At 44.9% G+C, this 19,940-nt stretch overlaps 1 protein-coding gene across 4 annotated transcripts in view; it reads left to right on the forward strand.

The window, feature by feature from the left end:
* The first annotated feature begins 2,804 nt into the window (after positions 1–2,804).
* Crebrf (CREB3 regulatory factor) overlaps positions 2,805–19,940 on the forward strand; it is a 72,053-nt gene continuing 54,917 nt past the window's right edge. The window contains exon 1 of one of the 4 annotated variants that reach the window (XM_050164851.1): positions 2,805–8,079. The gene's annotated coding sequence lies outside the window, so the exon portion shown is untranslated. Of the gene's footprint in view, positions 8,080–9,038; positions 9,386–19,940 lie in introns of those variants that run through there. The other 3 variants (XM_050164777.1, XM_050164618.1, XM_050164703.1) reach the window with 3 other exon arrangements.

Here is a 19,940-nt window from a genome sequence, read left to right on the forward strand (position 1 = left end):
CCTCCTGACCTTGAGGCCAATGCTGGGCCTCAAAGCAGTTTTTTTTTTTCTTTTTGTGACTTTTCCATGACCTCAGGCAAATAAAAGGGTGCCCTGCGTCCTCCCCCCCCCCCAAGTCGGCTAGGCTGTGAGTTGCTCCCACAGACCCTGGTGAATGTCTATGAAATCCCACAGTATAGCCACAGCCATCTTGAACCTGCACGTCCAAGTACAAGGCAATATTGATCTGTCTGTAGTCAATCCTGAAAGGCAGAATCAGGATGGAACCGGCGGTGCCCTTAGAGTTGGCAAAAGCATCTCCTCCCTGGGTGGGAACACCTCCCTCCTCTCAGCTTAGCTCTGTCCAGCCCAGGTTCTGGCCAGGAGGTACTTGGTCCCTCTGGGTTCTCAAGCAATCTTTGCTTATCTCTGCCAACACACTTGTCTTTGGTTTGGTTGCTTTGAGACAAGCTCTAGCCCCAGCTGTCCTAGAACTCATGGTGTAGTTGAATCTGGCCTTGAACACTTAGAAATACTGCCTGGATTCCAGGAGTAAGCCACCACAGCTACCTGTTCAGGGATTTGTTTTTTTGTTTTTGTTTTTTTTTTGTTTTTTTTTTTTTTTTTTGATTTTCGAGACAGGGTTTCTCCGTAGCTTTTGGTTCCTGTCCTGGAACTAGCTCTTGTAGTCCAGGCTGGCCTCGAACTCACAGAGATCCGCCTGCCTCTGCCTCCCGAGTGCTGGGATTAAAGGCTGTTCAGGGATTTGATCCCCACAATCTTGCATGGAGGAGCTATTTAGTGATGCTCGTTTACTTAGAGTCAGCATGGGGAAAAAGAATCCCAAGGGAGATGATTCCTTTCTTTCTTTCTTTCTTTCTTTCTTTCTTTCTTTCTTTCTTTCTTTCTTTCTTTCTTTCTTTCTTTCTTTGGTGAATTCCAATCTTTGGGAATTTAGTTTATATAACACAATGCCACAAGTGTCTAAAGTTACAAAGATTCTCCAGTGCTCTTCCCTGTGTTGAAACTTGTGATGATCCCCTTTTTTTTTCCTTTTGTTTTTATGGGGCTGAGTACGGAACAAGAACTTGGTGCATGTGTTTTGTGAGGCAGCTGCTTAGTCACTGAGCTGTACTCCCCACCCTCCCTCCTCTGCCTGGCTTTGAACTTGTACTTTTCCTACCCCAGCATCTCTAGTATCAAGACCACAGGCGTGCATCAGCTGGGACAGTTGCAATCTCTCAATCAGTTTTGAGCAAGGATTCTTGTTTGTTTGCTTTGTTTTGTTGTTTATCAAGACAGGGTTTCTCTCTGTAGCCCTGGCTGTACTGGAATTCACTCTGTAGACCAGGCTGGCCTGGAACTCATATTCAAGGTTCCTATCTGAGATCCACAAATCCCTATGTCTATGGCTTTCTTTAGTCCCCCAGAAATGTTCAAAACCATTTTTGTTAGTAATACCCAGTTGTGGTGGTACATGCCTTACTTCAAGCTTCTCAGAAGGCTGTGGCAGAAAGAATACAAGTTCGAGGCTGGCTTGTGCAACTTAGTGAGCCCCTGTTCCAAATTAAAACTAAAAAGGATCTGGGGGACTTGCCTATCATGGCAGAGCCCTGGGATGGGGTTCAAGCCTTTGTACCTCGAAATAATAATTACAGTACTAGTAGCTAACGTTTAGGCAGTGTTGCCATGTGCCAGGCCTGTTGCATATGTTGCTAGGCTCACTGGATTGGAGCAGAGCTTCCTTCCAGGTATTCCCAATCTTTTAGCTACTGACCTCAGAACAGGAGGAACCCACCGCTGGACCCTCTCTTCTCCCGTGGTGTTTGCAGAAGCCCAAACCCTGTCCCTACTGCCTTTGTTTAGAGGAGGGTAGCCACTGTCTGCTTGCTCTTATTCCCACTTCAGGTCCATCAGTATTCCACTTTCCCGGCGGTGGCTTCCTCCTTAGTCAGGCTGGGAAGAGGGGACTCCCTCTGGCAGACAGGAGCTAGTTGCCGTACTAGCAGGTGCATTTCGGATCTGTTTGGAAAGGCAGGCTGCCCTTTAGGAACCTAGAGAGATACCCTAGGGGGCTGGCTAAGCACTGAGAAGGAGCCTTGGTCCTTCCTCCTCCTCGCATTGCCTCTCTTGACAAAGTCTGGGTCTGTTACTGAGTCTGCTAATCCTGCTTTGTGACCCTGCTGCTGCAGTTGTGGAATGCCGACCCCATTAATCACACCGCCTAGGCTTTGTGGAAACAAAATGAAAACTGAAACCTAAAAAACAAGCGCATGGGTATGTCCTGAGTTTTTCCATAGCTCAGGGAAATTTGTGAGTTTGTAAGCTTGCATTAAATCAAACCTCTGGTTGCAGAGGACCCTGGCTCCACCCTCCCCTCTCCTAGCTCTGTCTCACTTCTTTCCCTTAGAAACCTTCTGAATTGTTTACTTCCTGCCCTTGAGAAGCTAGCCTTGCAGTGTTATACCAGTTTGGGGTTGTTTAGGAACACGCCTCCTCTCCTAATCCAACAAGCCATTATGGCTTTGGGTCTGGGTTCCTGCGTCTTATCATCTGTCCCTCCCGCTTTCGGCTTTCATCCTCCCACTCTGGCCTCGCCAACAGAATGTCTTATTATACCTGTGTGTAGGGAGTCTTTCTTCAACAAACGCTAGATTGTTCTCGCTCCCTGGCCTCCTGGTTTGCTATCACTTACAGCCACTGATCCGGCCAGTGTATGTTCAGCTCGGTCCTGATAAAACAAAATTAAAGACCCAATGCATTGTCCCAGAAGTGTTCAGTCAGCAAGAGAGATGAAACAATTTTGTCGAGAATGCTGCACTGGAAGATAAGGGAACAATCCCAGCTGCTTGCTGCCGCCTCTCTGCCAGGAGACATTTTTCTACTGCCTCTCTTCTAACAAGTTCCCGAGTCACATTCCTCCTAAGCAGGGAGAGATGGGGACCTGCTTATGCACTGAAGTCCTCCACTGGGCCCTTCAGATTAACCTGTGAGGCAGGTGAGAAGAGGAATGAAGTGTCAGACGGGTTAGTAGTTTGTCCAAGTAAGCTAACACAGAGGGGCGCTGAGGTCTGGGTCCTGCTCTTCGCACCAGCACAAGGGTCCCGGCTCATGAGTTCGTTCATTCTCCCTCACTAGGTTCTGAGGTCCTGCAGGACGAGGGTGTTGTCTCATGTATACATTCAGGACTTTCCAAATATCGATTTCTTTCCTCTCCCTCCCTCTTCTGTCAATAAAGACAGGCTGGGATGTGTAACTCATGCTGAATAAAGATAGGCTTGGTGGCATTCAAGAGTGTATGTATGCCCAGGTAATTCACTGAAGAAATAACACTGATACACATGGCACGAATAATCCAAGGCAGTTAAGTATTTACTGTGCTTAAATGGGTAGCTGAAGAAAGGGGAGGAGTGGGGGAAAGTGGACTGCACAGAGGAGGAAGAAGTCTTGAACCTGGGAAGATGGGATGGGGTTTCGATCTGCTCATCAAATCTAAAAGTCTGCCCTCTACCTTGGCAGGCCTGGTGCTGAGTATGGGATAGGCTGGGAAATCAGGATAGATAAGTAATGGGGTATTTGGGGGCTGAACTTGGTGTTTTCAGGGAAAAATAAGAAACCGAGGCTTAGAGCTATCACATAAGGACACTGTCCCATATGACGGTGGGAATAACATCTCCCTCCAAAGAATGCTGTTTAGATGAGATGAATGAGGGATGTGATCCAGTCGCCAGCATCAATAAGTCTCTTTTAGACTACTCAGCAATACTGCCATCTTCTCGGGAAAAAGTCAGTGCCTAGTGTCAGAGGGACACAGCTTTTCCTGGAGATCTTCCAGCTTTGAGTTAATTGTTCTCACTTTTGAAGCTGTGACTCCTGACTGTATCCCACAGCCGAGAGCTGTCCAGAGAAGAAGCACTTATTCCCAAAAGGTTGACACCTAAGATGTGTGTGGAACCAGTAAGCAGGACCCAGTCCGCTCTAAGGAGGAGTCACACAGAGTGCAAACTTCAGGTCATGGGGCAATATAGCGCTGGGTGTGGGGGTGCCCATCTGCCCATCTGTAATCCCAGCACTTGGGATGCAAAAGCAGGAGGATCAGGAGTTCAAGGCTAGACTTAACCACATAAGACCCTGTCTCCAAACAAACAGAAATAGTAAGAAAATGCAAGGCTTTTGACAACTTTTCTCAGTTTTTCTTTTTTTTTTTTTTTTTTGTTTTTTGAGCCTGTCCTGGAACTAGCTCTTGTAGACCAGGCTGGTCTTGAACTCACAGAGATCCGCCTGCCTCTGCCTCCCAAGTGCTGGAATTAAAGGTGTGTGCCACCACCTCCCGGCTCTTTTCTCTGTTTTTCTTGTCATTTGAATTTTCGGTCACCCTTGCCAGCATGGCTATGCATGGCTGGGTGCTCTGTTAGAGCAAACAGGATCTTAAAGCATGATCCGCTCTGTCCAAATTTCTTGTGGGAAACAGTCTGGAACCCTGGTCACCTTGGATATCGTAGCTTAAATCAGGGTCTTGGCCAGAGTTTGTTTGTTTGTTTTTGAGACAGTATCTCACTGTGTAGTCCTGGCTGGCCTCGAACTCACAGAGATCTGCCTGCCTCTGCCTCCTGTGTGCTGGGGTTAAAGGCGTGCACCTCCATTCCCCAAGTCATTTTATTTTTGAAAGAGGGACACTCTGTGTCACCCGGGCTGGCCTCAAAAGCCCTGAAGTCAAGCAACTTGCTCGCTTCAGCCTCCTGCACATTAAGGTTTAAAGTGAGGGGGTTATGGGGAAGTCTCCATGGAGCCTGAACAACTTGATAGTCACCAGAAACAGTTTTGCACTTTTGTTTCTTGAGACAAGGTACATACTCACTATGTAGCCCAGACTGACCTACTGGAATGGAGGTCCAACCCACCATGCCTGGATCTTTTTGAGCTTTTGAATGTTATACCATACACGATTGCTACCTATTGAAAAATAAATTACTTTGAGGAATTTAGTGGCATCCTATGTATCTTTTGTTTTGTTTTGTTTTTGTACCATTGTCTCATCTTTGTGTAAAGTCTTGTTTTTATGATTCAAGCTGTTCTACTACATCAATTTTTCTGGGGAGCAAGCACTGTTACATGCTTTGGAAGTGATAATGCCAGCTGGCCACCACTTTGTGGCTAGAATACAAGCCTCCCAACCCTCAAGTCAACACTATCCCTGAATCTGCCTGCCAACTTTGTGGTAGAATCTGGCTGCATAAAGCCCAAAGAAACACAGATCAATCAGGAGCCTGTGATTTCATTCAGTTCAGAGCAGGACATAGTCAGTAACAAACCTTGATGGAAAGTCTCCACTGCACAGAACTCTGCCCCTTCCTAGACAACGGAAAACACAAAGGCACCACAGTCTAACTGACCAGCAGGTGCCACTGATGGCAGAGCCTTGTGCTAGGATATGAACCTGCTGCCTGATAGGTATGCAAATGCCTATGTCTGAAAGGTAGTGTGATCACAGAAGGGCGAGCCATCTGCTGGACAGCTGCCAAACTTCTGGAGATTTAAAGCATGAACATCACATATACAAGCCCAGGGATGTGGCTTCAACTTCTCAAGTCAATGTTTTCCTACTGGATTTCCAATTTCCTATTCCACCTAATGGGGGAAGTTCAAAAGAGCTATGGTCAGACTTACCAAGATAATTAGAATTTGCTAAGGTACCATGTGGTAAATACTCATTGCATCATTGGGTATTGGGGGTCCTACAGTGTGGTTGGCATTCTGGGAGAGAGACATACTGTTTTCCTTTTTTTCCTATGCATCCATAGTTACCTATTAATCTGGTGTCCAAAAATTGTTTTAGCCTAGTATGGTGGTTCATGCTTGTAATACATGTATTCAGGAGGCAGAGGCAGGAGTGCCATGAGTTTAAGGTTGGTCTGGTCTAGTGGCTGTTAAATTGCTGAGTTGTCTAGAGTTATCCTTACTTGCTATTTAGTTTACAGCTGGCCTTCTAAATGATGCTCTTAAAATAGTCTAATAGTACTACTGTGCGTTGTGTACTAGCTATATGCCAGGCATTCTGGTAAGTGCTTTATATGACTTGTTTTTTAAACAATCTTTTTATTTTATATATGCATGTGTGTATACAGCATATGTGCATGCATGCTTGCACTCGTGTGTGAATGTGGGCATGCACACGTGTCATGGTGTCCAGCCTTGGGTGTTCGTTCTTGCTTTCCACCCTGTTTGAGACAGGGTCTCATTATCACTGGCTGGCCTGAGTCTCTGGAGATTCTCCTATCTCAGACTCCCATCTCCCTGCAAGAATGCTGGGATTACAGATGTTCCTGATACACAGCCAGCTTTTGCACAGGTTTTGGGCATTTGAATTCAGGTCCTCACATTTGTGACAAGTGCTGAACCCACTAAGCCATTTTACCAACCCTATGCCAATTATTTCACTCAGTTCTCACACCAATTCCAGTTTTACAAAGGGAGAAATTCAGCTTCATCAAACATCATTTGTACTGGTTCACAGGTGGTGAAACAAGGATTCCGATCCAGACTGTTACTAAGTCAGTAGCATAGTGACCGGCTGTATGTCTGGCATGGAGGGCAGAGGAGGAATGACATTGCTACTCCCACTCCGCCTTCCTCAGGATCATGATCTAGGCAAATCGTTTTTATTTCCAAATCCATGGTTGTTTGCTTTTGAATCAGGGAGTCCATCACAATGTAGCTCGGGCTTGCTTTGAAGATCCACCTGCCCCAGGCTTCCCAGTACTGGAGCCACAGATGCATGCCACCACATCCCATCCCAGTACATGACTGTGACATTGAGACTCTACAACGTGCTTGCATGCCTCCGTGGGTGGGGGGTTCTTTTGATGGGGGGGTGTAAGGGTGAGTTGAAACCTCGTCTCATGAAGACTTGACTGTCATGCAACTTAGGATAGCTAAGTATAAATGTCACATCCTCCTGCCTCCACCTCCTGAGTGCTGGAATAACCAGGGTCAACCACTATCCCCAGCTTTGAAGCCACATTTTCAGTGGTGGGTACTCCCAAGGAAGAACTGGTATTTGGAGGGAATCTGATGAAGTTTCTCTGACCTTTAATCTTCTTTCCTGTTTAAGAAAATACGTTTTCTGTGTTCATGTGTGTGTGTGCGCGCGCGCGCGAGCGCGCTGTGCAGACTTGTAACCCCACACTCAGAAGACTAAGACAGGAGGATCCTCAGTATAAAGAGAATTCTGGAAACAGCTGTAATAACTAGGTAGGTTATTTCCTCAAACGATTCCTCTGAGGTTTTTTTTTTCCTTTTGAAAAATGGTTCTCTTATTGCATGCCTGTTGGGAGAACTATTGAGATAATGAATCTACCACGTAATTCACATCCAATAAACTGTCAACGGGATTAAGAGTCGTAAGCAAATTACAGGATCACTGGTGAGACAGGCCTGTTTGGAGAGCATCGAGTAACAGTTTGTTCAGCTGAATACAGCTCCGATCTCAAAGGTGCACGCACCTGATCCAAGATCTTGGGATCCAGACTTAAAAATATTAGTCGATGAATAAGGCCAATTCTATCGGGGAAACGGGATGTCATTTACGAAACAAGATCTATGCAGCCACCTACTAACTAATTCCTTTAGTCCCCTGTGGTTCAGCTAGCTGTAAAGTGAGCATTCGGGCCTCATCTTAGTTCTGAGCCTACAGGCTGAATATGGAAGCCTCTGAAAAGAACATCATTCGCGCACGCGAGTTTGCAGCTCGCCAGTCCCCGCGGCCCACGCCCACGCTCAGCAGCAGTCTCGGAGCCCCCGCTCTGCCCTCTCTTCCTGGTTTTCCCCAGCAACCCGCCCCTCTGGAGTCACGTGACAGGGCGCCGGCCGGACTGAGCCCCCGATTGGCCGGGCTTCAGGACGCCTCGCGATTGGCCCGGGGCGGCGGGCCCCCGCCTCCCTCCTCCTCCTCGCCGCGGCCCACGTGAGGGGGGCGAGTCACGCGATTTCCGGGAACCCGTCAGGAAGGACATAAACAAAACAAACCCGAGGCAGCATGGAGAGGGGCCGCGGCTGCGGCAGCGCGGTCGAACCCAGCGCTTGAGAGACCCTCAGCTTCAGGTGAGCGCCGAGCGTTCGCACGGGAGAGCGGGATGCGGCGGCCGAGAGTTACGAGCGTGGGGCGCGGGTGTCCGGCTCTGGCCGAGCGGGGCGGGGGCCGCCGGGCCGAGGGCGCGCGGGACGAGGCCGCCGGTGCGAGCCGGGCCAGGCTGCTGCCGCGGCCGACGGTTACCTAAAAGGCGGGCGCGCGGACGGGGGTCCGTCCCCTCCGGTGTCCGGCCCTTTGCGCGCCCGGGAGCGGGGGGCCGCGGCTGCCGGCAGCCGGCCTGTCAGAGCGGCGAGCGGGTGGGAGGGGCCGGGCGGGAGGGGAGGAGAGGGGCGTGTGAGGGAGGCCGGCACGGCTGGCGCTCGGAGGGCTGGGGACAGGCGCGGGCCTGGCGAACTCCGGGCAGGGGCGTCGTAGGGCCGCGGCTTCCCCCCCCCCGCCCCTCCTCGGGGGCGGCGGGCGACGGGGGCCTCCCTCTCGGGATTTGTTTATATGTCCTCTCTAAGCAGCTTGAACGGCCCGGAGGCGGAGCCCTCGCAGGCGAGTGGCGGCCGGTGCTGTCCAATGGAGGAGGGGAGCGGGGACCTTGCGTCCAATGGGCGCGGGGGGGCGGTGCCACGGGCCCCCAGGAGGTTAGGCTGTGCTGGGGGTGGGGCGGGCGGGGCGGCCATATTAGATGGGAGGGGACGGGGATCGGGGGGAGCCGGGCCGGGGGCGGGCCGGGTGTCGGCTGGAGTCCCAGCGGACCCGGAAACCGCCCGGAGGAGCCCGACCCGGCTCGGCTGCTCCCGGAGTGGAGGTGGCCGGGAAGTACCGAGGGCAGTCTAGCCTCCCAGGGGGCGGTTCCTGGGACTAGATGGAGCTTAGTCTCTGGCTTCTCTCTCTTGCTCGGCCCTCCGCTTGCTTGACAAATCCTGCCGCCAAACCCTGTAACCGCCCTCCTTTAACCCAAGAAAGCAAACCTTTCTGCTGTTTCTGAGCAGGCTTGAGTCTTAGGACTACCTTAAGGAGGTATTTGGGTAACTAGCGGTTTGTTTCTCTACCAGGCCTCGGGTAGAGGCAGTCAATCAGGAACTTTGGCATCTCTGGGTTTTGCAAAGAGAAAACCGGGGACTGGAAAAGCAGAGAAAGTTGAGGGCTGGGCGGGGTTCCCATTTTTTTCATGTGGACGCCTCCCAAAGATCAGGCCCCTGTGCGTCTCCTCTCTTGCTCAAACACATTGGAAGCTGACATACATCAACTTCATGAGAAAACTAATTCGTGAGAAAAGTATTTAGGTTTGAAAGATCTTTAGGACTTTTGTCTTTCCAGTACCAGCAGGTGAGAAAGAGGATCAAAGTCTGAATTTTTAAAAAGCAGAAGAGGTTTTTTGTAAATCTCGTGATCTATGGTAAAATAAATGACTGCCATTTCATTGTACTTTAAAATAGCATTTTTCAGTGTTATCTAATCTAAAATAACGGAGAGATGCACAAGGAGAAAATGGTGTGGTTATGGAATTAGAAAATCACTTATTTGTGTTGGGATTGTTTTGGTTCCATGCTAGCCCTGTTAAATGCTTATTTAAGTTTCTATTACCGTGAGCTTACAACCTGCGACCACATTTGTATTGTCAAAGGTACCAGGCTACTGATGCGTCTTTGAGCACTTAGAAGTAGGAACACACTGCAGATATATTATCCTGGGATGCTCTTCAAGAGTTGAGCTGAAGAAAAATCTTAACAAATGGGAAATAAATTATTCATCAACTTTAATATTAGTTTTATGTGACTGACCCTCGGTTTTGTTAAAACACTGTAAAAATATAACCCTAAATTATTTGATATATTTTAAAAATTGAGCCTAATTTTTATTTATTTATTTATTGTTTATTTGTTTTTTGTTTGTTTGTTTTTGAAACAGGATTTCTCTATGTAGCCCTGACTGTCCTGGAACTCACTCTGTAGACCAGGCTGCCTCAAACTCAGAGATTTGCCTGCCTCTATCTCCCAAGTGTTGGGATTAAGTCATGCGCCACCACTGCCGCGCTAAGTATAATTTTTCTAGTAGATGAAATATTAGCCCTATATTCTATGACTTAATATTGTATTGCTAAGTTCCAATCTGCCATAATGCCATGGTCAGTTATAAAAGGATATAACTAATTGTTTCACCGATACCTAGAATACTTATATTCAAGACAGTTTTCACTTGCTTATGTAGTAATTTCTTAAGAATGACAAATATTTACACCAGAACTTATTTTGATTAAAATTCTTTTATATGCTTAGTATACTTTAGGGTTTAAGAAATTGTAAGTAAGTAAATTAGTAAGCGTTGGGGCTTAAAGAATCATTATTATTGTTGAGACAAGGTTTTTCACTTTGTAGCCCAGTTAGTTTTGAACTCCAGAGCATCAGGTATTTCTTCATGCTGGGACTACAGACAAGTACCTTGTGCCTAGCTCTGGAATTTTTAGTATAGTAAGAATACCAATTTTGGGTTCTTCATTTATCTTGTCATTCTGAATGTTTTATAACAAAGTGAAAACAAACTTTTATGAAGAAAATAACCTATTTGGTTGGTCTGAGTTCCAGAGCAAAAGGATAATTGATAAAAGTCCCTGATGTTGGGGACAGGAACAAGGGATCGTGGGAGTCCAGAGACAGCGAGTCCAGAGACACTGTATCTTTATTGAGTTAGTGTAGTGATTTTTATTTCTGTTTGCTTCTTTGTTTATTTTTGAGACAGGGTCTCTCAGTTAGGAAGCCCTGACTGTCCTAGAACTCACTGTGTGTTAATCAGAATGGCCTTGAGCTCACAGAGCACTAAGTCTCTTCCTCCAGATTGCTGGGATTAAAGGTGCTAGCCACCACACTTGACAGAGTAGTGGCTTTTAAAACAGTAAATAAAGTTCATTGTTACTTTTAAAGTGTAATTTTTAGTCAAGACTAACAATGGTATTTTGAGATTCATTAGTAGTTTTATTTTCAGTTAGGTTTGTACCTGACTTTTTGGGGAAAGGTCTCACTGACATTCAGTAATGTTTCATTCCAAGGGAAACATTCCCACTCAAAATTTGTCACACTGTTTTTGTTTGGTCCTGTGAGGTACAGTCTTACGGTCTTTCCATTGTTGCCCAGGTTGGCTTTGAATGCTTTGATCTTCCTGCCTCAGCCTCCAGCGTTACTGGAATCATAGAGATATGCCGCAGTGCCTAGTTGTTGGTTTTAATTATCCAGGACAGGAGTAACTGAACTTCTTATTGCATAGAATTAAGTAGTTAATATTTAATCATCTCTGTAATGACTGTTCACCTCTGCATGGTGATGATTGATAAGAAGACACCATAGAGAATGCATTTTAGCTATATTCCAATAAAACTTTGTTTATAGGAGCAAGCTGTGCCTACTGGTAGCCCATGGCCATTGATAACCTCTGAAGTGCTCAGGTGTAAGGAATTGCAGGAGATGTAAATAAACACTTCAGATAGTATTGGCTCAATAGTCTAATGTTAGAATCTCCTGCCTTGAAAAGTTTCACTAGAGGAACACAGGGCACATCCTATTTTAGAATTTTACAGCCATGTAGATGTTTTGTTTTGTTTTTTAATTTATTTATTTTTTTATTTATTTATTTGAGATTTCTGTCTCTTCCCCGCCACCGCCTCCCATTTCCCTCCCGCTCATGTAGATGTTTTGAAACTTTTAGGTAGCTATTGGTTTAGTTCTGTTTGTTTTAAAGGTGCTTTTTTTTTTCCCTTTCTTTTTTGAGACTTGCGCCTTGGTTTTTAGCCAAGCTGGCCTTGAACTCCACTATGTTGCCCAGCCTGGGCTACAACTTGTTTTGTTGTTGTTGTGTGATTTTTGTTAGTTTGTTGAGATAGGGTCTCTTGTTGGCCAGAAATATGACCTTGATTCCTAATTCTGCCGCCTTCCTTTCCCAATAGGGAATTATAAGCAGCCGTGTATATTATTGGTTTGTCATAATTGGGGTTTTGAATGGTGACATTGGGGGTTGAGCCAGGGTCTCTACATAACTCTGGCTGTCTTGGAACATACTGTGTAGACTAGACTGGTCTTGAACTCACAGAGATCTGCTTTCTTCTGTCTCCTAAGTGTTGGGATTAAAGGAATGCACCACCATACCACATCTGGTTTAAGATTTTTTTTTTTTTATTTTCGAGACAGTGTTTCTCCATAGCTTTTGGTTCCTGTCCTGGAACGAGCTCTTGTAGACCAGGCTGGCCTCGAACTCACAGAGATCTGCCTGCCTCTGCCTCCCGAGTGCTGGGATTAAAGGAGTGCGCCACCACTGCCCGGCTAAGATAATTTTTATAACAAGGTCCCTTTTGTGGGGGAGAGAAATACAAAAATTCTTTTTTACAAAGATTTGTATTGCATTTGTGTGTCCAGGCACAAGTGTGCTAGAGCATGCACATGAAGATGAGATCCAGCTTTCAGGAGTCTTTCCTTCCTATTCCACTGTGTGTCCTGTCACGGGTTGTCATGTTTGGTGGCAAGTGCCTTTGTTCACTGAGCTGACTTGCTTGGCCTGTAAAATCATTCTTGCTGGCTACTCTGATTCGTACTTGTGAGACAAAGTAGACTAGGAGAGATGCAGAGGACTTCCATGTTACTTCCTGACTGTAGTACTCCTCTGTTCCGTCACTAGCCACATCGTGTCTGCTTTTTACCAGATTCTGACCTTCCCCTCCAAAATCTGTAAGCTGTTCTCTAAACTGCTATTGATTTACTAATTCTAGTTATCCAGTTCTTCTTCCCATGTCTCTCTTTTGAGACAGTCTCAGGCTAGGCTTGCACTCTCTGTGTAGCTAAAACTGGCCTCGAATTCCTGATATTCTTGCCTCCACCTCTCAGGTGCTGTGATTACAGACATGAGACACCAATGTCCAATTATTTTGTACTTTTAACACCAACAGTGCTTTGATACCTTTTGTTTCAGGATTGTATTTTCACTTAATTTTCTTTTTTTTCTTAAAATAGGATCTAATTATGTAATGGTGCCTGGCCTTGAGCTCAAAAAGCTCCACCTGCCTCCGCCTCTGAGTACTGTGACTAAAGGTGTGTGTCAGGATGCTTGGCTAAGCTTGCTGTTCCTTTATCTTTTTCTAGACAGGGTATCTCTCTCGCTGTCCTAGAACTCATTCTGTAGACCATGCTGGCCTTGAACTCAGAGCTCTACCTGCCTGGTCAAGCTTACTGATTTTACCCTTTGGGTTTCTTGGGTGTTTCCGTGTGCCTTGAGGTGCTGCTCTAAATAAACCTTTGCTGCTGCTTGCTCTTCCTAATGAACCTGCAACCTTCTCTATCACAGACTTGCCATTCACTGAGGACTTTGAAACACTACAAGAATAAATTTTTTTAGAAGTTCTTATGATGATAGGGAAGAATTAGAGGGTGGATGTACTTCTGTTCATAAGATTCATGTAGAGGGGCTGGAGAGATGGCTCAGTGGCTAAGAGCACTGGTTGTGCTTGTGAGGAACCCCGTATAGTTCCCAGCACCCACATGGCAGCTCACAAGTATCTGTAACTCCAGTTCAGCAGATTCCTATACTCTCTTCAGACTGCTGCAGCCACTTCCTACATGTGGGTACAGGCATACATCCAGGCAAAACACTCGTACACATAAAAATAATTAATCTTTTTGACAGAGACTCACTATCTTAAAACAGCAAGGGGGCCTTCTATCCATGTTGTCAAATGGGGGGCACTGAGGAGCTGGCTTAGTGGGTAAAGGTGCTTACCACCAAACTTGATAACCTACCTGAGTTCAGTCCACTGGTGGGAAGAGAACAGATTCCTACAAGATTTCTCTGACTTATTTGTGCATGCACACACACAAATGTTATAAGAAATTGTAAATGTCTCCCTGGTGGTGGTGACGCAAGCCTTTAATCCCAGCACTGGGGAGGCTGAGGCGGGTGGATGTCTGAGAGTTCAAGGCCAGCCTGGTCTACAGAGTGAGTTTCAGGTCATACTCCAAAGCTACCCAGAGAAACCCTGTCTCGAAAAACGAAACAAAACAAACAAAAAGAATTATGTGGAATTTTACAATGCTACTATTTTGTGTGGTGTGTGTGTATATGTGGTGTATGTGTAGGTGGCTGTGGAGTCAGATGTTGAAGTGTCTTCCTCAGTCACTCTCACATTATGCCCTTGTGCATGATGTGGCTATGTGTATTTTCGTGTGACAACTTTATGAAGTTGGTTCTCTCCTTCCACTTTTATGTGGGTTTCAGGGATTGACCTCAGAGTAACCGGTTTGCATAGCAAACACCTTTACTTACTGAGCTATCATTATCCTCCCACTTTCCTTTTTTTTTTTTTTTTTTGCAGTAGAATGAACAGATTTATTAAGGAAAGGAAAGAAAGAATTCCCAAGAGTGTGCATGTGCATGATTGTAGGGATTTCACAAAGTAGACTACTTTAAGACAGAACTTACCACTGAACCTAGAGTTGGCTAACTGACTGGCTAGTGAACTCTAGGAAACTACTGTTTCCCCTGACCAGACTTAGTCGCAAGGCTGCCGTTACAGATACAGCACCCATACCTGCTTTTACATGAGCACTGGGGATATGAACTCAGGTCTTTGTGCTTATACAGCAGACATTTTAGCCACTGAGCCATTTTTTGAACCCAACTTTTAGAGGGTTTTTTGTTTGTTTGGTGGTTGGTTTTTGGCTTTTCGAATCAGGTTTTCATTATAGAGTCATGGCTGTCCTGGAACTCATTCTGTAGACCAAGCTGGCCCTTAACTCACAGAGATCTACCTACTTCTGCCTCCCAAGTGCTGCGAATACATTGCCTGGCCCATTTAACAGGTTTTTAGACTTATTTTCAGTGAAGTTTTTGCTCTTACTCTTGGAAACAGGTTGTCCATAGAGTAGGGGAGACAGTGACTGCTGCAGCCAGTGTTAAGGCAGCATTTCAGAACTTAGTGTTTAACTCTGTTGAAGTTGGAGAGTCTTCACAGAAATGGTGGGTGGGACTGACCTAAGTTCTAAGGAATGATAAGGGAAGCATTCTGGTCTCATTGAGAAAGTATACAAGATGTGTAGACACTGGGGCTGTGGCATGGGAGCAGATATGGGAGATTTAGGAGGAAGAACTTTTACTTCCACAGAGTCCTCTAATTTTCTTGAGGTCTGCTCTGAATGGTTAAGTTCCTGGTTTGTCTCTCTTTTCTCCCTCTGTCATCTCACTCCGACATACTATAACTTTGATTAGTTGTTCTCTTTTCACAATGCTTTCTTTTGGGAGGGGTGTGTGTGTGTGTGTGTGTGTGTGTGTTTTAGACAGTGACCTCAGAAGGGCCACAAACTTGTGCCATTTTTCCTACTTCAGGTGCTAGGATTTTAGGCATGTTCCAGCACATTTGGTTTCTTCCCTAGTTTTTAGTTTTTCTTTTAAGTCTCTGGCTAGTATCTGACCCACCCACCTTTTGCTTCTTACTTATAGGTACCTAAATACCTGTGATTTTTGACCCTTATCCTCATTTCTTCTACTTTTAGGTTTTACTTTTACTCTTTTTTTTTTTTTTTTTTCGAGACAGGGTTTCTCTATGGCTTTGGAGCCTGTCCTGGAACTAGCTCTGTAGACCAGGTTGGTCTCGAACTCACAGAGATCCGCCTGCCTCTGCCTCCCGAGTGCTGGGATTAAAGGCGTGCGCCACCATCGCCCGGCCTCTTTCATTTTATTTTGCTTTTTCATTTTTTCTGCTGTACTTATATTTTTTACCCTTTCTAAATTTACTTTTATTTCTGTTGCATTTGTTTATGAATGTGTACCTGTGTGCATATATGCAATGGCGTGTTTATGGAGGAAAGTCTTAGGCATCAGTTCTCTTTTTCTACTATGTAGGTCTGCAGTAATTAAACTCAGATCATCAAGCCTGGTGGCAAGAGAGCTGTCTATCCAGCCTTCGTTTTTTTGTTGTTGTTGTTATTTTGTTTTGTTTTTTTTAACTTAAATTTTTTTTTTTTTTTTTTGAGACAGAGCCTTATTATGTAGCCTTAGCTAGCCTTGCGCTCACTATGTAGCTCAGACTGGCCTAGAACTCCCAGAGATCCACCTGTCTTCTGAGTACTGGGACTAAATAAGTTTGCCACCACATCCACCTTATTTTGCTTTTTGACACAGGGTCTCATAATGTGACCCAGGCTGGTGAGAAATACTCTGTAGCCCAAGCTGGCCTTTAACTCGTGGTAATCCACATGCCTGAGTCTCTTTGAGTGTTGAGGTTACAGGGATGGGCTACTATGCCCAGATAGATACCTGTTTTAAATTAGTATTAAAGAAGGTCACATAAATGAAATTTCATTCAGATTCAATACTTCCCATTCCCCCCAAAAAATGGAAGTGGGGGAAAAAAGTTAACAGAATTTTGAGTTTTAATAAATGCTACCATCTAGCCACTGCTGTGATTATATCTGTAATATTCCTGTCATTGTACAGTGCCTCCTTTGAGGTTAGCCCTCCTTCCTCACCACAGGTCCCAGGCTCCAGACCCCAGGCATGAAATTGCTTTGTCATGTTATGGTCAGCAATGGAATGTCATATAAATGAAGCCATGCACTGCAGACTCTGGCTGCTAATGCACTTGAGAGGAGGCCCTCCCTGTGTGTCAGTTCGGTCCTCGTAAGTTATCCTGTGGCCATATCAGTGATTGTCTGCTCACCAGTTTTTGGTGGTTGAGTTGATCCAGATTTTAGACCATTGTGAATGGTGGGTGAAAACATTTTTTTTTAAGGACTGGAAAGAACATTTTTTAACTTACTTTGTGTGCATTGGTGTTTTGCCATGGGTGTCGGGTTCCCTGGAACTGGAATTATAGACAGTTGTGAGCGCCCATGTGGGTGCTGGGAATTGAACCCAGGTCCTCTGGAAGAACAGTCAGTGCTCTTAACCAGTGAACCATCTATCTCTCCAGCCTGGGTGAAAACATTTTTGTACTAGTATTTTTAGTTTTTAGAAACAGGGTTTCTCTGTGTAGCCCTGGCTATCCTGGAACTTGATTTATAGACCAGGCTGTCCTCAAACTCAACAGAGATCCACCTGCCTCTGCCTCCCAAGTGCAGGGATTGATTAAAGACATGTGCCACTGCCACCACCCAGCTGTGCTAGTCTTTTAAATAACTTTTCTGATATTAGCCACCTTTTACTTGACATCCATGCAAAAAAACTGCTGTGAGAAAATTCCTAAAGTTGGCTACCTTCATAAATTGACTGTTTGTAAGATCAATAGTTAGAGCATCTATCAGCTTAGATGCCTATGTATGAACGGTCTGGGGAGAGAGTACAGCAAACTAGGGAGCATAGTTTAGAGGAAGTCTCACCAGGGTTCAGTGGTCATCCTCTTGGGAGTATGTGCCCAGTGTGGTTAGGTCTGCCCAGGTGCCAGCTCCCTCTTTAAGGTCCTAAGTTCGCTCCTCTTTCCTCGTGTGAACCCCCCCCCCCCCCCCCCCCCCCCCCCCGCAAGAGAATGATAATAGGAATTAGAAATGTGATTGAAATTTCCAAATTAAGTGCTGCCAATTAAAAATTTTTGGCACCCTCACAGGTTTACTCACTTTTTTAAAATTGATTTTTATTGAGCTCTACATTTTTCTCTGCTCCCCTCCCTGCCTTTCCCCTCCCCCCACCAATTAAATTTTAAAATGTTAAAAAAAACCCAAAACTGAAATCTGACATTTTGAGTCTTCCGCTTTTAGTTTTACTTCTTTTCCAGACAATCTCTCACATATCTTAGGCTGTCCTTGAATTTACTGTGTAATTGAGGCTGATTTTGGAACTCCTCCCTGTGTTGGGATTACAGGCATGCACTGCCATATCTGGTTTATTTGGGTTTTGTGTATGCTGTACTAGTACTCAGTCTGCCAGCAGAGCTACATTCCCACTGAGCTACATCCTCAGCCCAGTCTTCCGCTTTGAAATGTACTTTCTTCTGGTAGAATGCATTAGTTAGGTTGTTCCCCCTCCCCTTTTTTAAATAACTGAGCATATAACTTGCTTATTGTCCAGATCCACAAGTTAACATTTTATTTTATTTACATGAGCTCATAGTGGCATGTCTGGAGGTAAGAGGACAAAATGTGGATTCTAGGGGTTTAAGTATGGTGGTCAGGTTTGGTGATAGATTCCTTTACCTGCTGGGCCATCCTGCTGATCATAGATCTTCAAGGTTAGAACTAGCAAATTACTAAAAAGAGATTTTATCCTTCTGGTTGTAGAGCTATTAAGAGTATTGAGTACCTGCCTGAAGGACGGTTGACACCAGGTTCTGGTTATTCTGTGCTTTTTTTCCTTGGATAACTGCTGATTCTATTCAAATTGCTGTTTTCTTGACAGTTGGAATAGTCTGTTTCACTTATTTAGTTTATTTCAACACCTTTGGAGATAAGTATGGTATAGACCAAACTTCCCATTTATTAGAAACTATATTAACTAGATGTGAGTTGCCCAGAATCTGTGGTGAAGGTAGTATAACTATTAAAAAAAAGCTTCATGTGCAGCTGTTGGAGTAATAAGAGCAGTGAAGAGGCTCTTTTCCCTGGTAATCTATCTGCTAATTCTTTCATGTTACAGAGATAATTAGCTGGCAGGTTTGTGAACTGTTTTGTGAGTTCCAAGATCGTTTTGCTGATTTAGCCAGCATAATTCAGTGGCCCTGAGAAAACGGACAAGGGTGTTAAATAACCTTGAATGGCCTGAGTAAAGGTATTTTGTTTTTGAGAACTGGGATTGCACTTTGTGTCTTCTACATGCTAGTAAGTGCTCTACTACTGAGATATACCCCAAGCCTCCTTTTTAAACTTCTTGAGAGAAATCTGGTTTGAGTGCCTGAACTGTGTCTTGAACTTGCAATTCTCCTCTACCCATTCCCTAGAACAGTGTTTCTCAACCTTCCTAATGCTTCAATCCTTTAATACATTTTCTCATGTTGTGATAACTCACAACCATAAAATTATTTTCACTGCTACTTCATAACTGTAATTCTGCTATTGTTATGAATCATAATGAAAATATCTGATATACAGAATATCTGCTATTCGACCCCTGCAAAAGGGCCCTTAAGACCTCTAAAGGGGTCATGACCCATAGGTTTAGAACCACTGCCGTAGAAGATTGGATTGTAGGTCTGTGCCTCCAGTCTCAGCTCTTGAGTATCCCTTACTAACTTTAATTCCAGGCAGCTGAATTTTTGTGAGAAGTTTGGGAATTAGATTCTGTCCTTGATTCAGGTTTTTACCTTTACAACAGCAGAATCCCAGGAATTTGATTAAATACCAAAGAAGGAATCTGAGGAAATAGACATTTGTTGATTGCCTATTTTGTGTTCTGGCTATACAGTTTAGTCACAGGATCACAATATCCCTGCAATGAGAGAGCAATCCTTACATAAAAAGGCAATTAAGTATCTGGAAAGATGTTCCCAATATTTACTTAGGAAATACAACCTTTTCCTGACATGGTGGTGCTTGTCTATAATCACAAGCAGAAAAGCAGAAGGATCATTAGTTTGAGGCCAGACTGGGCTATGTAATAGTGCGACTATAAAAAAAAAAAGGAACAGCAAGAACAAAAAAATGAGTAAGTACTATGTAAGACCAACCTTCAACTTTGCACTGTTTCTGTCTCAGCCTCTTGAGCTTTGGAATATAGGCTTGAGCCACTGCTTTTAGATTTTATTGTTGTTATTGTTTAAAGATTAAAAATGTAGCTGGGGCAGATCTCTGTGAGTTCAAGGACAGCCAAAGATGCACAGAGAACCTGTGTCAAAAAGCCAAAAATTAAAGGTAAAAATAAAAGAAATAGAGGTTAAGCCAGGCGGTGGTGGCGCACACCTTTAATCCCAGCACTCGGGAAGCAG

The sequence above is a fragment of the Alexandromys fortis genome, unplaced genomic scaffold (genome assembly GCF_014885135.2).
Source record: "Alexandromys fortis isolate MF-2015 unplaced genomic scaffold, M_Fortis_MF-2015_v1.1 scaffold_29, whole genome shotgun sequence".
Classification (NCBI taxonomy): Eukaryota; Metazoa; Chordata; class Mammalia; order Rodentia; family Cricetidae; genus Alexandromys; species Alexandromys fortis.